This window comes from Erpetoichthys calabaricus, chromosome 18 (genome assembly GCF_900747795.2).
Source record: "Erpetoichthys calabaricus chromosome 18, fErpCal1.3, whole genome shotgun sequence".
Classification (NCBI taxonomy): Eukaryota; Metazoa; Chordata; class Cladistia; order Polypteriformes; family Polypteridae; genus Erpetoichthys; species Erpetoichthys calabaricus.
Genome location: NC_041411.2, coordinates 33,100,806 through 33,119,390, shown reverse-complemented (window position 1 = coordinate 33,119,390; position 18,585 = coordinate 33,100,806). Strand labels below are relative to the sequence as shown.

Sequence of the window (18,585 nt, the reverse complement as noted above, 5' to 3'; positions counted from 1 at the left end):
CAAAGCACTAAGCAATAATCACCCTTCACTATTTCAGTCCTTTGCCGCCTCTACTCCTCCAGGGAGCTTTGTCCTTCTCCCCCTCCCGACTCTGGCTCAATGACTGTAAGGAGTCGGCCCCTTTTATCCCTGCCCGGATGTGCTCCAGGTGGCTGATGACGTCCATCTTGCAGCACTTCCTGGTGTGGCGGAAGTGCTGCCCTTTGACCCGGAAACACTCCGGGAGTCCCTGGCCGATCCCCCCGCCATCTTGCAGAGTGTGGCGGAAGTAACAACATCCGGGTCCCACGAGGTGTAAAGCGCCCCCAGGCGGTGGCCACGGGTCCCAACAAGTCCGACAGTTCTGTTTCCTTTCCTGTGGTCCTCTCCTGCTCCATGGCGGTTGTGCCCTCGTGGCCCGGAAGCTATTCTTGCCACCTTCCGGTCCTTTCTGGCGTCCTGGCCAGGTAATAATCCTGGCCACCTGTGACAATGTGTATATATATGTATATATATATGTATATATATATGTATATATATGTGCATATATATGTGTATATATATGTATATATATGTGTATATATGTGTATATATGTATATATATATGTATATATATGTGTATATATATATATGTGTATATATATGTGTATATATATATATGTGTATATATATATATGTATATATATATATATATGTATATATATATATATGTGTATATATATATATGTGTATATATATGTGTATATATATATATGTGTATATATATATATGTGTATATATATATATGTATATATATATATATATGTATATATATATATATGTATATGTATATAATATACATTTAAAAAATCCTTCACAGCCTCTTGCTATCTGAAGTGGAGAGCAAACTCAAGCTGCTTAAATTTTTCCATCTCATGAGGAAGAAGGGGTATCATTGAGTTTTTTTAACTAAAATGAACACCGCTGTAATGTTTGTGGGCAGCTTTTTTTAAAATAGCCTCTGCTTTCAAATGAAAGCTGATTGTGTGTCAATACTCGTGGTTTCATCTTTCTTCTGTGACAAACGTCTAAGGAAATCTTGTTTTAGGTAAATTCATTTACTGAATTACATACAGTGAATGCACAGCTATGTGTGCCAATCCCTAGTTCATATCGCACTTTACAAATTTTGACAGTCACTGTTATTGTCTGTTACTTTGTCACCCCTTTTTTTTTCTTGGTTTTCTACAGTGATGTTTTGTCATCTGTGCCATTTTCTGACCTTGGAATAGAACTTCAGAATTGCTCTGCTGTCTTCAATGATAGGCCTAACGTCAGACTTTTTTAATCATTGTCATTAGCCCCACTGTGATACAGTATACAGCGCTCAGCATGGGGCTGGGTGGTCAGCTGGCCAAGTAATGTTAGACTTTGATCTGCTTTTTTTTCCTAATGACAGTGAGCCAGGTTTCTATGTAGGCTCTTATTATTTTTTTGTCTTGTCTGTTGCCAGCTGGCCTTAGCTTAGGTCATTCATATTTTACTATTTACCTTACCTAATGTTTAATAGCTATAAATTCAAAGTTTACCTAAAAATGTTGTATAAGTGCATTTCAGTGGAGTCGTTGCATAGTTTTTTTGTGTTGAGCATTTTGATTTTTTTTTTATATTGTGTGTTACTTTTTGTTTTTACCATATTTTACTAGTTGTAGAAGATAGCCTGGCTACAGACAGACACACAGACCCAGAATGTCCAGAACACACACGTTTATTTCTTTATACTGTCCCGCGCACAACACAGTGCTCCAATAACAAAACAATCTTCCATTTCTTTACTTTTGCTGCCTCTACTCTTTTCATTCCAAGTTTCGTCCTCCTCCTCTCAACTCTGGCTTCTGAATGGAGTGAGACGGCCTCTTTATACTGCACCCGGTAGTGCTCCAGGTGTCTCATGATTAACCTCCGACAGCACTTCCGGATGTGGCGGAAGCGCTGCATAGGAACCCCACTCCTCTTCTGGCAGTACTTCCGGGTGTGGCACTTCCGGGTGTGGTGGAAGTGCTGTATGCCCAGACTCTGGAGCTGTCCAGGTGCCCCCTGGTGATGACCACGGACCCCCAGCGGGTTGAGCTTCTGAGCTCCAAATCCATGGCCCCAATGTAAACCCAGGGGGCTGCCCTCTCGTGTCCTGGGGGAGGTAATCCTGATAGTACGCCCGTTCCCCCGGTCTTCTGTTATATAGGACGTCTCGTCCAGGCAGGATCCCCGGCCGTCCATCACATAGTATATACAGTATGTTCATCCTTCTGCGCTTATAAAATGAATCTTGCTATACAAGTATAAGTTGAATTTAGTTTCACTCGAGAATATCACTATAATTACCTGACACTTTTATGTTTGTGTTTTATTCAGAGCAGTGATCTTATAGGTTTTGCTAATATTATAAAGCAAATGTAAAAAAAAATGATGAGCTTTTAAAATAACAGTACGGGAGAAGAATCATAAGGCAGGCAGGGGTCTGACTACATTTAAATAGGAATATCAAATTCTCAAACCAAGCCCCAAAATCAGGAAACTGTCAGAAGTCAAAATCTTTTCCTTATAGGTGCTAGTTCTTTGCTTTATCCAAAGTGTGATGTCTGACAAAATGCACCACCATTTCCATCCATCCATCCATTTTCCAACCCGCTGAATCCGAACACAGGGTCACGGGGGTCTGCTGGAGCCAATCCCAGCCAACACAGGGCACAAAGCAGGAACCAATCCCGGGCAGGGTGCCAACCCATTGCAGACCACCATTTCTCATAATGTTATTTGTGACCTGAGTGCCCAGTCATATGAAAGCAATGATTGATAGATAGATAGATACTTTATTAATCCCAAGGGGAAATTCACAAACCAACAGCAATATGGTGGCACCCATAAATGTTCTGCAGAAAATGTAGATGCTGTTAAGAAAAGCTTTTATAAAGCGGTGCTGCAGTGACGTCACAATAAAGGATCATAAAAATAAATAAATCAATAACAACACATCCAGAAATTTTGAAACAAATTAAATGAAAATGGTTTCCAAACAACTTTTGACACTTAAATCCTGAAAAGTCCATGGTGCTGATCTGGGTGCTGACTAGTTAGGAGGCTTCTGTTGGCATTCATGGACCATAGGTAGTCAAATCGGCCTTCTCAGAGTCGCAATGCAGATGTTACTTTGGCCATCGCTTTTAATTCTCGAAATGATTTTTTGTTTTACTTATGAGAAAGTCTATTCCACTTCCCAGTTTGAGAGTTTCCAGGGATCCCATGATAAGATATTATATGATCCTGGGGTTACAATATAATCTTTTTTTTTTTTTGTATTGCAATTTATTACGTATTGTCTTTCAATTCTGTGATATATTGCAATTCTCTTTTTATTTGACTGCAGTTAAAGTTGAAATCATATCTTTATGTTCCAAATTGTGTAAGTTTCCTAAACCTAATAACCTTGACTCAACCCATTTCATTTATTTTAATTTGTGGATAAAGATTTCAACTGTTTAAGTAGCTCTCACAGAAGGACTAGCAGTATTTAGCCATGACACCTAACATAAACTTTGCTACACCTTCAACATTGAGCTGTGAGACTCTTTAAGAGTTGAACCCCTGCTGTTTGATATAATTATATACCAGTAGCTTGGATTAGACTGCTACCTACTTACTATAAACTATTTGGAAATGCAGTATATGAATACTTGTATGCATTTGCAATTCTGATGGCTACTTACATATGTTAGTCAGACACAATAAATTATTAAATTATCATGCACAAAGAAAACTGTTAACCTCTGCTTGGTTAAATAGCGATTTAAAAAGTCAATAGTAACTATTGTACCTAGGGGGAAAAACCTCCTGTGATGTTCAACCTCGTTATTTTCTTCAAGATGCTTCATTACATCTGAAGGCTCAATGGTTGTGTTCAAACTTTGGCAGTGATGAGCAGATTCTGCTGAAGTTGCTTGCTAATGAAATTCTCAGTTCTAAAGAAAAGGTGACCAATACCGCAAAGTGAAGAATTCAGCCTTTAGATGATCTTGCCATCTTTTTGAGGAGTATTGCTGTAGTTGGTAGCATGCCAGAGTACTGTATTTTTGAATTGCATGTTTCATATTAAGAAACTGAAATGAACAAAAATGTCAACATAATTAATTGTCGTACCAACACTGCACATACCTTGGTCACAGTGCAATATGTAGGCAATAAATATGAAAAATAACAATACAGAAGGGTGGGTAATTTTACATAAGAGAATGTAGAACAAGAAACAACATCTTTTGTAAATCAACATCATGTTAAGAAATAGTCCTCAATTATGATAGGAGATGCACAGTAGTCAAGGAAAGCAAATGAAGGACAGAACAGTAACTAGATAATGGCCTAGGATAAGGATGCACACGCAGAACAGGGGTAACATAGTGTTCAGGAGCCTGACTGCTTGTGAGAAGAAGAAGCAGTTGTTCAGCTTAGCAGTGTTAGAACATGTCAGAGCCTGTAGACCATCAGATAGAGGGAGAGTTGTGGCTTGATCCCCCACAATGCTGGAGGCTTCACAGATGCATGATGGAAGGGAGAGAAATCTCAATGGTAGATAGCACGAACTATAGAGACAGTTGTATGGACTTGCGGTCAAATGTGTTACAATTTCCATACCAGACAGTGATGCAACTGGTCAGGGCACTTTTAGTGATGCCTGTGTAAACTGTGATCAGGATATGGAGTGGAGGACTTGCCCTTTTCAGCTGGCACAAAAAATGGAGTTGCTGCTGTGCTTTATTGGCTATATAGGAAATATTGATCGACCATGTCAGGACCTCTGCCAGGGGCATGTCAGGACATTTGGTGCTTTTCTCTACCAACAGAACTCTTGATGTAAAGTGGAACGTGGGCACAGAGAGGCACATTTCTGTATTTTATCCAATGGGCCACAAATGAAATAAATATTAATAAAAATATTTGCAGAGCAAATTTTATTATGGCATAGTGGTTTGCAATGCTACCACACATAGTTTAATGCCCCGAGTTTAACAGTCACACCTCATCAAAGGCTGTGTGGAGTTTGTGTTCTGCCCGAGTTTTTATGTTTTTTTCTCTTATACTTTTTGCTTCCTCCCACATCCCAACAATGTCAATATTAGGTAAAATGGCAACTGTATATAATTCAGGTATGAGTGAAGGTTGCCTGCGATAGACTGTCCCATCCAAGACTAACTTCTGCCTGGTGTATAATCTTCAGTTTGCTAAAATGCCGTAATAGATAAAGCAGGTTCAGAAAATGAATTAACAGATGGAAGTTTTATCTTCGTACACTGGACACTGTTGGACAATAAGAATCAAATAGTTTTCAATGTAGTCCATAATTATGACAATAGCTGTATGACCCTCAGGGAATTATTTAGGAAGACAGCAGCTTGGCCTCCTGCTGAAGTGCAGACAGCAAGTTCTTGGCATTTTGTTGGAGCTGTGTTCTTTGTTGGCCAGACTCTGCATGTGGCCTTGTGAAGGGACACAAATAAAACTCCTCTCTGTTGAAGCCACCATTCGGAGAGATTTGATTATGATCTTGAATAATTTACTCTGAAAACTCACAGTACAGAGCGTAACCTTCCTTTGTGATGACGAGTGCGGGCACTGCGTGCTTAATCTTTTGTCTCCCAGAGATGAAAGTAAACTTGAGCCTAGTTTTGACTACAGAGTCCATAATAAGGGAGGCACTGGTGTGAGTTTGTCCAGTCGTTTGTCTGTTTTCATAATCTGCATGGTACTGCTCTTTCTCTTCTTTTTGTTGTTGGTAGACGTGTCTGCTTGCTGCCTGGAATGTGTCTTTGCATGTGAGTAAAAATTGTGCTGAAAATGGTTATCTAGATTCTTTCACAGCTCACTAAAATGTGATTTCCAGAGGCTGATGTCACTTCATTGTGGTGTACTTTTACCTTTGGTATCCCAATACTCAGTTCAGTTTATGTTAATAAAAAACCTTTTTTGGATTAAATTTTTATTAACGTTTTATTTTAAAGTATTTAAAACAGAAATGGGTCAAGCAACACCATTTTTGAGAAGAGGTAAAACAAGCTAAAACGTGACCACCCCCTAAATTCACACCCAAGTCAACCAAGCCATCTTAATAAAAGAAGCTTGCTAGATGACAACAAAAAATAGGTGCATACTTCAGACACCAACAGTATGAATACCACCCTATAAACAGTAGTGTTGTATGCTACAGGGTTTATAGAGTGACGAGTTAGTGGTGGTACAACGTATGTTTCGTTCTGTCCATGAAGAATGGATCACCTGATAGACATGAATGATTGGCAAAAAGCGGTTATTACACTCGGACGAGCTGTAGGGCATAATGCATAGGAAGTTGTCGGTGTTGCTGGTCTGTCAAACCATACTGTCCAACTGGTATTCTAGCAGTGGCGTGCATCAAAGGTAACTACTAATTGTCTTCATAACTGCAGTCTAATGATAGTGCCCTACAGATGGGGACCATCGCTCTGTGTTACACATTGTAACAGCATACATTTCCTACAGGTGTCCAAACTCTTGTTGATTACTTACAAACCTACTGCTTGTATAACAGGAGGGTTGGAACAAACTGTGTTACTTCTTGTGCTTCATCTCCAGAGTAAACACAGAATGGCTGCCCTTCTTTTCCAAGATGACAGTTGTCATGTTCACAGGACTGGAACTGTGTGTCTAGTCAAACTGTGGGATTCGGTGCTAGAACATTCAATGAAAATTGATGTTGCCAACATAAGCAAACTGGTGGCATCCATGCCAGATGTAATTGCTGCTTTTCTTCGGTCTCACTGAGGAGTAGCGTATTATTACAAATGATTTAGCCAGGGGTGACTAATTTTTTGTCCAGTGAGCTTAAATCACATAGATTGAAATTTCCTGAGCTTCCCAGAGAGAGGGACGCCATCCACAAACAGTCTCCATCAGGAAAAAAAGGAGAAAGGATTGATTGAAAATGGAAAAATCACATATTAAGAGTAAGGTCAGTGCAATGAGGTACCTGCCATCTGATCTTGAAACAGCTTCACCGCTGACTCCCACCTTTCAATAGTGGGGCCAGATGACCCCTTAATCTGAATAAAGTGAATAACCTTATTCAAGCTGGACGCTTGAAAAACCAAGTGAGGACCCACACTCCGACCTAATGTTAGTAAGTTTAGACACTCGAAACTACCAGAGGGCCTCTAATTTCTGATCTAATGTTAGTAGAGCTGTATGGTAGAATCTCCCCTCTATTAAGAAGTCAGACTTGAAAAAATAGTACTAGCACTTATAGTATGTATGCTACAGAGTAAATAAGTTTATTCTATTTTTCACCTCCATAGTCTGCAAAGATATTCTCAGTCTTCTGCTGCTCATACAAGTCAAAAAGGTTGAAGAACTTTGGACTAGACAAGTGGCCTTTACAGAAGTGAGCCTCCGACTCACTCACTTTATGTAAATGAAGGCTATGACTGAAAATCCCTGGAAAAATCGTGTAATCTGACACAGTGTTAAGATATTTGTGTTAGGTTCATTTATCAAATCTGAGCTGGTCTTACATGAGTATATGTGAGGGTATGAATGTGCCCAGTTTAGGTTTGGTTCCAGTCAGAACAAACTCCATTCCTATATGATTCTGAATTGAATTAAGTGAGTTTTAAAAAGGTTATCATCTGCTAACTGAGTTAACATAAGATTTTCTGTCATTGTGTAATTTGGAGTGTCCTGCAAGCACTCGTATAGGGAAAATGGCGGAAGTTCTCCAGGAGAAGTACTATGCAAACAAAAGTAATAATGAGAGAGCTTCTTCCACAATTCTTTGTATATATAAACTATAAACTCTTGTAGTGGGGCTTCGGTTGTGGAGAGGTTGTTCTACGCTTGGGTTTCCAAGTGTAATACGATATGCTTGAGTACTAGGGACTTCATAAAAATGGTGATGAAGTTATTTCTGATCAGCTAGATGATGTTACTGCAGCTGACTGTGAATATAAAACGCTGTTTTTTGGTTCAGATTTGTATTCATAGGTTGTTTGTGTTTTGCTCCTTTAGACGGTGGCTATACTGGAGCAGAGGCTAACCCTGACAGAAAACCAGCTTCGAGAGTGCATCGACAATCAACAGAGGATCACACTTCGGTTTCAGCAAACGGACTGAGCTTCACTTCACTTCCAGAGTTCCTCTCACTCACAGGCGAGTTACTGAAACTCAAATGCAGCCAAATGAATTGGAATAGAAACTGGAGGACTAAAACTGAATTGATACCATGATCATAGCCCCAAATGCCCCCTTTTAGGTGTCATAGGAATAAGCCTCATTTTGTGGCTGGACCTTAAAAACAACACTGTCGGATGACTTCATATATTTTATATTAGGTCTGTTAGGTCCAGGGCCAAAGGGGACTTTTCCAGTGACACCACAGTCTCATTTGCTCAGATTCATTGTTTTTCTTAGAGACGCCATACATGTCATAGAAGGACAGTCCACCTCCAGTAAGCAGACATGTGCTTTGTTATGGATGCATCTTTTCTAACCAAAGAACAAAGTGCCTGGCTGTGGAACATAATGAGTGCAAAAGCATGAAAGAAGAGTTTTCTCAATTTTTGTTTAACATCAGTTGGATTTGATTTTATCTTGCCTTGATCTGATAAATAATTGTAGAATCTGAAAGGTTTGTGTAAATAATATTTTTGGTAATTTACATTTTTTTTTAAATTTTCTACCCAGTTTTTTTTTTTTTTTTAAAGTTGCACAGAATACAGTGGCTTGAGTTTTTACCTAATTAAAATATCCTTTATAAACTAACAAATCATCTGTGATGGTTTCATCTTGATTTTTATAGCACCTTTTCCAACAAACAACTAGGTGGTGTATTGCAAATGGGCTTTGTCTGTCTAAAAGATCTCATTACAGAAATGGAGGAGGCTTTGTGTAAAAAGTATCTGGAGTCCAGCACAGACATGTCATGTTAGGCACCCATGTGGACCCTTTGACATTCTTTCAAGTACAAAGGCTTGACGTCCACCGAGGGATGAATGCATCAGTTGTCATCTGGGCTATGTGGCCAAATTAGCCAGGATGACCACATACAGGAAAAAGTAATCATCGACAGCGGGTTGCTAAAAATGGCTGATAACACCCAATGGCAAGGATGAAGAGCACCAGAAAGTAGCAGTTCTTTCATAGAAGATGACAACTTGAAATGGACTGGTTTTACAAGAACTTTTTAGGAGTGTTTGTATTGAACGCAAAACCCAATCTGTCTTGTCAGTCTGTCTGTCCACATAAATAAACTTGACTGCCAGTTGACCATTTTTGTTGAAATTTGGTAGAAATTAAAAGGAAAGGTGACATTTGTAGGGATGTGTCAAATAGAGCGTGCTGTACAAACCTTTTGAAGTTTCAGAATTGTCTGTCATGAAACAGGGAAACCTTCTGCATGATCTCAGTAGTTTAGAGAGAGGTTATTTCATGATTTCTATCCATCACCCAAATGCATACATCTTCTAACTTGTTTTTTTTCCCATTTACAGTATCTGCAAAGAGAAAGTTGGCTTCTGTCCTGGTGATTGCTTTGATAAACTAGTGTTTCTAGACAATACAATGAAATTCCAGTCATTGTAGATTTAAATGATAATTACTGTGTCTTTAAATGATGCACACCCATCTGTTTATTTCTCGTTTTGCTTAGCACCAATATTTACTTTTGAATAGGCAGAAGATCGTGGTTGGTGGGTGTGGATTTCAAATCTTTTCAAAAAATGCAGTCTACATTCTGCCATCTTACTAGACTTTGAGGTTGTATTCATTAATTTCCACAGTTTCATTAACCAAGCATAGTCTGAGCAAACATTCTAAGTTGAAGGTTACACCACTCTGGGAAGTGATTTTCAGAAAAATAAGTACTGGTTCAAATTAAAAACATCATTAAAGTTTTTCTTAAATTCCATTTTGCTTCCGGTATAGAGGAGGTGCAATTTTGTGTGTGCACTTGCTTTGATAGTTGCAAACCCATCTGTCACTCATTGTATGAGGTTACCTTCTTATAGAAGTGGCAACTGTGATAGAAGTCAACCTCATAAATAAAGAAAGAAACTTTTCATCTCAGGACAAGTCTGGTAAAATTGTGCTTAAGTTGGTAATCGGGCAGGACAAAAGCTGTTCATCTTACCATTTGATTAGTCCTCAGCAAATGCCTTAGAGGGAGCCTCCATCACAGCAGTCTGTTACGGCGTGGTCAAAATGATCAAAAAATGCAGGGTAGAAGTCCGTTTTATTAACAGATGAATTTACATACAGTGTCAATCAATGCATACTTTTTACTTGGTTGGTTTACACATCATATAAATTAGAAAATAAAAGTATATTTGTTTTATACTCTTGTTCTTCTTTTACCTTTAGGTTTAGCTATTACATCTTGCCTGAAGAAGGGGCCTGAGTTGCCTCGAAAGCCTGCATATTGTAATCATTTTAGTTAGCCAATAAAAGGTGTCATTTTGCTTGGCTTTTCGCTATTATCCTTGAAATTTCTGTGTATATAACAATTGTCCAATGGTCTCTTAGTCGTCTTTTAGTACATTTTGTGTCCTACATCTTTGTCTTTGTTATTCTCTTGACCTTTATCTGGTTTCCTGATATGCCTGAACAGGTTTGTGACATTTATTAACCCTTTAATATTTCAAGGATGGATGCTATCTTTTAATATGAAAAGCATATCCTGACGCTTTATCTTAAATGACTATGTGACCCCTAAGTCTAGTTTTTATTCCACACAACTCTGCCGTGAATATATTTTATGGAAGAAAGAATGCTAGTGGCACTTTTGTACTTCTGTGAGAGACAAAGTGCAAGATGCAGTGGGATATTAGGGACCCTCACAATTCTGACTTAGATAAAGTGGGTTTGAGAATCTTAGGATTGCTAGCTCATACAAAAAGCTTTTTTTGGTAATTCTACTTTTTTGAGCATGTAGCAGCACTGTAAAAGTTGGAGATGTTAGATCTGGGAATGAACTTGTTATTAGTTGATGTAGTAAATGAATGATTCAGTGTGCCAATGATCGGGTTCTTTTTACTGAACTGAGTCACATTGTACTGAAATGCTAATCAGTTTATATTAACTCTAGTACATCATAATTTTAAATTCCTTATTACAGAATATAAACCAAGAAATGTTGTGAATTGCATAATCAGTGTCATTTCATGAAGCTCATACCCACATTGAAATAAGGGATTCTATGGCGTGTAGATTTTATTAAAGTTCTTGAACATTCAGCCACAGGTAATAACCCCTTACGTTTTCCTGAAAGGCTAACACTTAACACCTTCAATTTTGTTCTACATTACAGTAGGACTTTTTCATACTTCTGTATTTTTTTTTCTTCCGGAAAGCATGGTCAAGTGCTGAACGCTCTTCCAGTTATCTATAATAATGGTGGAATCACAAAAGAAGAGCTTCTGTGGTTTTCCTCTGTATTCAAGTTGCTTACTTGAGGTTTCCACAGCTCTTTTCACTGATGAAACATGGGGGACAGAATGGATCCAAGCCTCCAAGAGGGGCAAAGGACCAACTTTTGTTTTATACTGTGGCAGAACACCTGCACTTTGAATGTGCTGACTATACAGGGTCTACACAGAACCTTAAAATGAGTGGTGTGCCAGGCCGTTTTAATTGGAGTAACTTTGGTGTCCTACCAACACAGGACTACGCCTTTGAAAGGGCAAATGCTAGTCTCATAATTAATTTGCGAGAGTGTACCTAGTCTCTTTTGAGAGGAACACTACTATGTGACACCACCTGCTGCTAGTGAGTATACACAACCAAGCGTAACTGTAATATGATTATTTTTTACAAACTGCCGATATAAACCATAGGTTTCAAACCACATACTGTATAGCTAAGTGTGTTCACACGTTTTGTGGCTGGAACTTATTAGCTTCTTTGATTGTACAGTGACTAGTCTCACTTGCAGACTGAATTTTGTGAGCAATAATAGTGCAAAATTTCTCATTTTACAAGTTGACAGTTTAAAGAGAGAAATGTATGTGACTCTTCATTCTTCCTCATTGATTTCTACTTTCATGACCATCCTGTCATTGACTATATTTGACAATGAACTACATAAAACACAAACATGAAAAAACTTTCAAAACAATAAAAAGAAAAAAAATGCTAGAAAGATGTTGATTAAATATTATCAGTTTATAAAATTACAGGTAATTACCTGATTTTTTTTTTTACACTATCCACATTACCTGTCAAAGACAGGTAATAGAATGTATTGAGGAATATTTGATATCTCTTTCCCTTTGAGTATATTCACCACCTTTCCTCGGTATTCTCGTGTGTCTGAACATCTCTTGACTGGCAATCACTCTGTTGAGTGCGTTCCCATAAAGCCTGCTTCTCAGACTCTTATCATTTCGTGGCATCTTGCTGATTTCTCCAATCTTTTGAAAGATGACTCTCGGCAGCCCTCCTACACCTCTACTACTTCTTCTTTCAATCGCATCACCAAAGCTAATCTGGCCAATCTGATTATTCTGAGGGACCAGACACACACACACGCATTTCATTATATACTGTAGTAGATTTTAATGTAGTGAGGTCAGTCAAAACCAAGTAAGCTAATGCTAAATAAAATTTTTTTAATAATTGTAGCTGTTTGCATACTGAAATGAAAAACTGCAAACTTACTTACCAAGGTGCCTATAAAGGAATTCCTCCATGAAAAAATGTACATCCGTTGTCCAGTTTTGATTCTGTTGTTGTAGACACATCTTACATCGCATAAATATATTTTTGGAAATGGAAGGAAAGCAATGGAATAAACATAGTCCCATTGCTAGGTAAAAGAAGTTAGGTTTACTCTTAATGCATCACTTCCAAATTTTGTGAAAAGGGAATATTTGTTCTATTGGTTTGTCCATTTGTGCGCTATCTGGATGTATGATTAATCCTTAATTCAACCCATCAAACAGAAAATAAAGTGAGATGTCTGACCACAGACAATGGAAGTTGTAAAAATGATAAGTCTGGTCTAGACATAACAAAATATGCTGGTTTAGGTAATTACAATAATAGCTGTAGTAAAGCCGGGATGTAGATCCTAAAAATTATCATACAGTAAACTGGTTGGACTGCTAGTAGCAGTTTTAATGTACTTTATAAATCCATTTTTTTGTATTGGAGGACTATTTTAGGATTAATGTTTTGTTGTGGAAATTCTAGAATGTTTATCATTAAAAGCAATCCTAGTCTCATAACATCACTTTGTGAATGAACTAAAGCCCCCCAAGCACTAGAATGAGAGCGCTAGCATAGCTTTAAGCCTTGTCTACACATCCGTGCATTGGAGGTTGTCAATGGGCTTGACTGAATATGTTGTTATGCCGGCTCGAGGGATGACAATGCGTGCTACTGCCTTTTCTCCCTCTTCCACAGATCCTGTGAAGGAAATTCAACTTAACACCATTTCCGGTTCCTCTACAGGCTCCACTTCCAACCCCATGCCTGACATCACTTCCAGGTGCAGCCCATCCAACCTGCCTCTTCCTGCCTTTCCCCTATAAAACTTTCTTACTCGCTCTGTTAATTCAAGCTTGTGTGGGACTCAGTCTAGGAAGACTACTCAGATTTCAGTTATTGACTTTTCAAATTCTTTCAAGTATATGGGATGGATTCCCAAATCTTCTTTTGCCTTAATTTGTCTCATTACAGCCTAAATTCACTAGCTTATCAATATGCAAATTGACTGGCATAAGCAAACGTTCGTAAAGTAAAGGAAAAGGAAAATTAAAACAGTAAGTGGTGGGGGGAGGCTTGTCAGAATTTTAGATGATGAACCATCTCCAAATGTTACTCAAAACAGGATGTTATGGAGTATTCTCCCAGTGCCTCCATTCCTCAATAATAAATAAATGGCCAATAACTCACTCGGTTGCCAATATTATAATTTGTTTCAGGTGATGACAATTTCTTAGAATATGAAGTAGACAGATGTCATTTATTTGATTCTGGAATCCTTGGTGTGAAAACTACGCCCACAACTACATATCGGATGTGTCGTCTTCTGGATGTCTTAACACAGAAGATGAACTACACAGCTGATTTAATGGTACAAATGCAGTTTTTTTTTGCCATTGGTGTTAATCCAAATGTATTACTTCCCTTATAGGTTTAACAATGGAGATGTAATCCCAAATAATTATTTATAGCTGTTTGTAATGCCAGCAACATTGCACAAGAATCTGGTCACTTTACTGAGACTGATGGAGTCAGATTCCTAATTAGTTTTCCACTACATGAGCTGGAGCTGTATGAAATTTTAAGTCTTTCTTATCTATCAGTTGGTTTCCTTTAGTAAAACAGTTAAGTGATAACTTTTCCTGTCACTATCTTATGTCATTACTGGGTTTTATTTTGATTAGTTTTTTTAACAAATTGTAAAATGATTCAACTCCAATAACACTGTGAACACAAGAGTACTAGAACTTTAATTTTAGATGCTGACTTTAATTTTGCAGGGTGTTATGGACGGCAGGCGTGGGCTGGTATCCTGAACAGGATGGTGTATGATTCCTTAACTGGCCAGGAGGCCGCCCTACTGAATAGCCGAGAAGAAAGGCAGGCTTCAGAGTGCTTATTCTGGTGTCATGGCAGAGATGAACCAAAATCCTTACCTAGCCTGGAGGCCATTGGAGGGACGGGGAGACGATCTATACGCACCGGTGACTCCCTCAACACGCTAGTGGCACCATCCCTTGACTACGGTATCCATTTGGACACCCGCAGGGCTTGGAAGGTACTGTAGTCCCGTGGAGCACCCCTGTTGGTCCCATGGGTGCTGCAAGAATTTGTAATCCTTTTTCTGTGTGGCTTTTGCCCGACCCAGAAGTGCTTCCTGCAGGTAATGCTCTGGCACTGGAGGTACTCCCAGCCTCACCCAGGGGAGTTGGAATCAGGTGAACAAAGCCTGGCCAAGATGAGTGAAGGAGAAGAAAGAAAGAGGGAATTGTGGTTGTGCAGACTTTGCTGAGAAGCCTTTTGTAAGATAATGGATAAAAATAAACCTTTTAATTGAACCGGGACTTGTGTCTGTGCGGTTGTGTCAAGGGGCCATCAAAATAATAATTTGTGGTCCTGCAAATTAACTTAATATAAAAGTTTGTTTTATTCTAAAGATGGATAAACCCCCATAATAAAAGTATGGGCTACCTTAGTAGCCAGCTTTCTTTAACTACTTCTTTTTTGTTGTTTTGTTTTCCTAATTACAGAATGACTTAACCCAGAAAGAGATCTCTGATCACATTTCCCTTTCCTTCTCCTTGAAAGCCATGATCTATGTTTAGGACCAGATCAAATACTTCATGTAGCAAGAACTTGCTTATTCCATCTGGAATCAACAGCTAATGTTTTTAAAATGTGCTTCTTAAGTTAATCCAGCAATGTTAATTTGCTGTTATCCCTTTTTTCCCTGAGGTTTTAAAGTCCCAGCATTGCAGTAGTCTAATTATAATGCTACACTATTGACAAAAAGATGAAGGTGGACACACAGCTGTGGTGTCTGCAGTGCCACAAGTATCACTGGCAGGTTAATTTACTGGCAATCCCCCTTTTTGGGTGGAACATCTAGATGTCGAACTCCAGTCCTAGAGACTGCAGGTTTTCATTCTCACCATCTTCTTAATTAGTGACCCGTTTTTTTTTCTGCTAATTAACTTCTTTTGCTTTAGTCTTAATTAACTTGACTCTGACCCCTTAGTTGTTTCTTTTTCTGTAATGAGCAGCCAAACAATAATGAGATACAAAACGAGCTGCCACATGACCAGCTCATCTGTCTGTGCCTGTCACACAATATCTGAAAATAAAGAAAAGTGAAGGTCTCAGTAAGGCTGATCTCTCAGCTCACCAAAACATTTTGCTGCTCTTCTTAGAAAAAAACAGAAAATCAACAGTTTTGGAAATGTCTGCTGTGGCAGAATGAGAGCAGCAACAAGCCACAGAATTAAATAACAAGTTTAATTAACAGCAAGAATTGGCTTCTCATTAAGAAACTGGTTGGAGTTTGAAGATCCGGTTTAGCTGGCCATCTGTTGGCTCGTTTCATGTCTCATTTCTGTTTGGCTGCCATTTAATGAAGAAAAGAATCAATTCTAAGGACTCAATCCTTAAAAACAGGGCTGTTAAAATGAAGGTAAAAGAAGTTAATTAGCTGGTCACTGATTAGGAAAAGGGTTAGAAGTAAAACCTGCTGCCACTGCAGCACACCAGGCCTGGAGTTTGACACCCGTGAGCAGATTTTAGTGGCTGAAGAAAAAATAAAAGACTTTCAAAAATAAACAAAAACATATGAAATTGGAACAAAGAAAATCAAAATGCCCCTTGACATTCTGGATTTCAGTTTCAACAGACGACTGTCATGTTCACGGTGTCGTGTCTTTATTATTCATTGTCATTGTTTTGTATTGTTTGCTGGCAATCTGTCTTTTTCAGGCATCTAAAATGGCCACAGTGTCCTGATGTCACCACGTTGGCAGGGATGGTTGTCAGAGCCACGTAATCCCAGTCTGTGTTATTTCCATGCCTGGTACTGCAGTGTTCAGACGCTGTTCTCGTGGTGACTCCACCACATAGCGGGACTGATCCCCTAGGCTGCAGCGTGTGTTCACATGCTGTGGTTCGCTCCCCTTTTCGCTTATCTTGCTGACATGTCCTCTCATATTATCCTGGGGATCATGGCTTCAAAGTAGTAGGATAATCTCAAGGAAAAGGCCATTCCTTTGAATATGAAACTAGAAACCGTAAAGTCTAGGTGATGTGCCGTATGAAACATTATTTGAGTTTGTTTTGATGACTGGTGTTATTTTAAAATTAATTCTCTACACCCCTCCTATTCGCTCCTCCCCTACTGAATTTCAAAGCAATCATTAAGATGGTCGCTCCCACCGAATGGCACTGCTTCAGGTTGCAGCTGCTTGACCCGAACTTTACTGATTGTAATACAGATCACATGCAGAAAGATATGGTAGCCTGATTGATTTTAAGCATGAAAGAACTTTTTTTGACTGTATGTAAAATGGGGGTGGTGCAGTGGTAGTGCTGCCGTCTCACAGCAAACGCTGCAAAAAATTTCTATGAAAAAACTAGACACAAAAACTTTAAATGGGAATTGTTTTTCTTTTATATACCAAAAAAATCTGCCAATGGTGTAAGCAAAATTTACTTGACAAGATTTCTTATAAAGTAAGCTAAATAATTGTAAATATGCATTTTTTGATAAGTCAATAATTCATACAACAAGGTTTAATGTCATGATAGAAGTACTTTTCACTTGCTTAGATTTCATGTTTTGCAGTGAAGACACCAGGGTTCAAGTCGTGGGTGCTCCCTGCATGGCGTTGGCAGGATTTCCCTGTGTTTATGTGGTTTTCCTTTGGGTGCTCAGGGTTCCTTCCACAGTCCAAAGGCGTGCAGGTGAGGTGGATTGACCATGCTTTTAAATTGATCCGTGATAGATGGATGTGTGTGTGTTGTCACCCTGTTCAGGGCCTGTTCCTGCCTTGCACCTTACACCTACTGGGTCAGGCTCTACCTTACCTGGATTCCTGGTCTGGATGAGTGGGTTTCAAAAATGAATCAATGGATATAAAACAGGCAGAGAGAATCAGATGCTTTAAAACTTCTACTTAAGTAGTTGTACTTTTGTTTGAGTCATTTTACAGAATGGTAGCTCTGGAGTGCGGAGTACTTTATCCAATGCTGATTAAACTGTTGGAAAAAGAATGTCAATCTGTGCCCTTTTGAATTGTTGAGCATCTAAATTTTGTGCTCTTGTTTGTTTATGGAAAGGTTCCTTGTTTGTTTTTTTAGCACTGTGGTATTTCAATGCTCATTTAGGAGTTAGTTTAAGTGGGCAGGTGCTCACCCTGACTGCTTGCAAGCTTTTGTAAACTCTGCACTTCTGCCATGTAGCTTTCATTTTCCAGGTCAGTGACTTCTGCACTTTGTCCTTGTCTCCTCTAAAACGTTAGTGACTCAGTTACATATTCAATCCCATTATACTTTTTTATATATGGAACCTCGGTTTTCGAGTAACTTGGTTTACGAGTGTTTTGCAAGACGAGCAAAAATTTTTAATAATTTTTGACTTGATAAACGAGCGAGGTCTTGCAGTATGAGTAGTATGTATACGCTTTGTCTGCTGAGCGTCATGTGATCACAACTGAGCTGATGGTTCTCTCTCTCTCTCGCTGCAGGATTGTGGGCAATCGTCTCCTATTCTCCATCTGAGTCGGCGTGCCTCACTCATATAGTCAACATCCGTATGAGTGTATACTGTTTACTACAGCATTAGCATTGTGACTGTGTGTGCACGCGCGCGCGTATGTGTGTGTGTGTGTGTGCTGTGGCGTGTGAGTCCCCATCTTTCACCCTAAAACACGAAGCTGAGTCTCAGTACTTTAGCAACACCAGCTTTATTCAGCTTGAAACAGCAACAGCGAGGTTATTTATTGTAGCGGGGTCTGCTACTCTCCTATACACAGACACAGCAGTCAGGCAGGACCCTGCACATTTATAATGTTCCTTGTT

The 18,585-nt window shown here is 39.0% G+C and overlaps 1 protein-coding gene across 1 annotated transcript in view; it reads left to right on the top strand.

The window, feature by feature from the left end:
• The window catches only part of LOC114668770 (POC1 centriolar protein homolog A-like), a 162,957-nt gene extending 154,642 nt beyond the window's left edge, over window positions 1-8,315 (top strand). Inside the window, exon 11 of the mRNA XM_051921241.1 lies at window positions 8,047-8,315. The gene's annotated coding sequence lies outside the window, so the exon portion shown is untranslated. The remainder of the gene's footprint in view (window positions 1-8,046) is intronic.
• The last annotated feature ends 10,270 nt before the right edge of the window (window positions 8,316-18,585 follow it).